The sequence below is a fragment of the Procambarus clarkii genome, chromosome 19 (assembly GCF_040958095.1).
Source record: "Procambarus clarkii isolate CNS0578487 chromosome 19, FALCON_Pclarkii_2.0, whole genome shotgun sequence".
Lineage (NCBI taxonomy): Eukaryota > Metazoa > Arthropoda > Malacostraca > Decapoda > Cambaridae > Procambarus > Procambarus clarkii.
Genome location: NC_091168.1, coordinates 27104482 through 27107341, shown reverse-complemented (window position 1 = coordinate 27107341; position 2860 = coordinate 27104482).

Here is a 2860-nt window from a genome sequence, read left to right as displayed (position 1 = left end):
AAAGAAGAAAGAAGAAAGAAGAAAGAAGAGAGAAGAAAGAAGAAGATAAGACAAGCTGAGACACGATACCTAGTGTCCCTTGCTGGTGTCAGCATCATTGCATGGAGCGTAATTGCAAGACAGGATCGTTTGCCTTGACTGGCCGCCCCTCCTGCAAGCAGGTAGCTCTGTTGAGTGATTCTTCCTGTGTCATGCAGACTTGATGTGGCTGTCAGAAGTAGCTCTCTGAAGGAGGCGTGCTGGAGCAACAGGGAGGAAGAAGAGTAGGATGGGATTTCTACTGTTGGCAACTATATGAAGGTCTCGAAACTTGTAGTCCCTATAGCTGTGAAGAACCCCAATATACGTCTCTCATGGTGACTGACGTAGGGCCAATTACAGATCAGCTGGGACAACCGAATTCCACGGTCCTGTGCGCAGTTCAAGTAGTAACGGCTTTCGGGTTGACCAAGGGTTGTTGTGCGTTAACGACGGAGAAGCGACGGAGGCAGTTGTGTTGAAGAAATGTGGTACAGGATTATCTACAAGACCAAGCAGTGACGTCGCCCAGCCAGAGACAATGGACGTCTGTCTATATATTTCATTTTTTAGAGTAGGATGATGTATATTTGTTTAGCTAGGATGTATTTTTTTTTTCGTTAATAAAGTTGTTGCACACAGCTAGCTTGCTTTAGCAGTGTTGCAAAAACTTTATTTCGGGGAGAAGGGGAGATGTAACACTGTAAAAGTGTTTGGGTTAGTTTATTTTAAAATATATATAGAATATGAGTCACAGACGGATTTGGAAAGGCGCCAGTTGTCTGCCTGAGATCTCACACCTCAAAGCGTTAATGACCTCAAGTGACCTGAGGTCAGATCATGAGAATTTCACCTTGCTTCCGCTAAGCTCTTAATTGTAGTCTGGTAGCCTTCAAACAAGCCGACGTTTGAGGAGTGGCTTGGTAGTGCCGGAGGCTATCTACTTGTGGGCGGAGTTAGCTACTAGGTTCCCCAATATAAACTCGGAGAGCTATCCAGCATGGAGCATTAACAGACAGAGCAGCAGACGAGAGAGAGAAGACGTCCCTACCAGGGAGGTTGTCGGCCGGCAGGGGCGAGACAGTCTCTGTCAAGCTACAGACCCCCCCCCCCCTCTCTATTCCACTTAGACTCAGTACTCGGTGAGTGAACATTAAGGTGACTTGGTCGTGTTTACATATGTTGTGTGATGATCAGGGGCAGTCAAGTTGTAGGGTTCTCGAATTCTTGGATGATGACTCACTTTGCATATTAAACTGGAACATTTTAATTGAATTGCTAAATTATGATACTTCATGTGAAATATAATTATGAATTTATTATTTAAATTGTGTTTAACTTTGTTCCCTAGAGCTTTGAGTTGAGGTGAGAAAGCCTCTGTGGTAACTGGTTTCATGGTTTAGAGTGAGTACATGATAAAGATGGGACCATACTAATAATGATCTCTTGATAACATCTTTGGTGAATATTGGGATACAGACAAGTTCCATTCCTTGTCTTGTATGTAATGATCATGAATGGATGGTGGCAGCATTTCGTCTTCTACTATCTACTCTTCTACTTCTACTATCTACTCTTCTACTTCTACCAATCTACACCTCTCCCTCCACCCCCCTCTCTAAACTCTCACTTTCAACTAATGACCCTCCTCGCTCCTCCCACCTCTCTCCCTCTCACCCCCAAGCCCTCACTAATTACTTCACTATTCATTTCTTTCCTTTCGTTTTCTCGTATACGTTTGTGGCAATGATTCTGTATTCTAGAGTTCTCTCTAGAGTTCCGGGTAACTGATCCAGTTACGGCGCCTTGTAGTCTTAGCACCTAGGTAGTCGAATACCTAGGTTACAAGGTGTTGAACGAGAGAGGTTGCCTTAGGAACTCTGGAGGTGCTCTAGAATAGTTAGCTAACTGGGGACGGGATAACGGACTAGGTAGAGCTGTTTCCCCCGGCCTCGTTAGTTAACTGGGGGATGGAATAATGGACAAGATAGAGCTATTTCCCCCACCCCCCGTTACATCAGGATGCTACCAGCCACACTGACTGACTTAACCTAGCTCGGCCTCCAGCAAGCCGGCTTAACACATTTCCATGCCGTAATTGGCAAGACTAATTAACAAAGCTAATCATATGCATTGGTCACTAAAGGTGACTGAATCATTATCCCAAAACTGATGATAGTTACATGGGTACTGGAACGAGATCAACTAATAAATTACAATATGGCATAATAACATTAATTGCTCTAATTTAAATGAATTAACACACAAGATGGTAGGTATTTACCACTGCTGAGGCGGCTACTTGAGCCGAGTGAGTTGTACATCTACCAGAAAACTAGTTCTCATATTCCAGCTGACCCTCTATGCCTCCTTCTTATCTTGAGGTTATCTTGAGATGATTTGGGGCTTTTTAGTGTCCCCGCGGCCCGGTCCTCGACCAGGCCTCCGCAGACCTGCGGGCAGACTGCATATTTTTGGATTGTCAGAAAGCCTTTGATACAGTGCCACACAAGAGGCTAGTGCGAAAGTTGGAGATGCAGGCTGGAGTGAGAGGGAAGGTACTCCGGTGGATAGAGGAGTACCTAAGCAACAGGAGACAACGAGTCTGTGTGAGGGGTGAGGTCTCAGATTGGCGAGACGTCACAAGTGGAGTCCCGCAGGGGTCAGTCCTTGGACCTATACTGTTTTCTGGTATATGTAAATGATCTCCCAGAGGGTATAGATTCGTTCCTCTCAATGTTTGCCGACGATGCAAAAATTATGAGGAGGATTGAAACAGAGGATGATAGTAGGAGGCTACAAGATGACCTGGATAGACTGAGTGAATGGTCCAACAAATGGC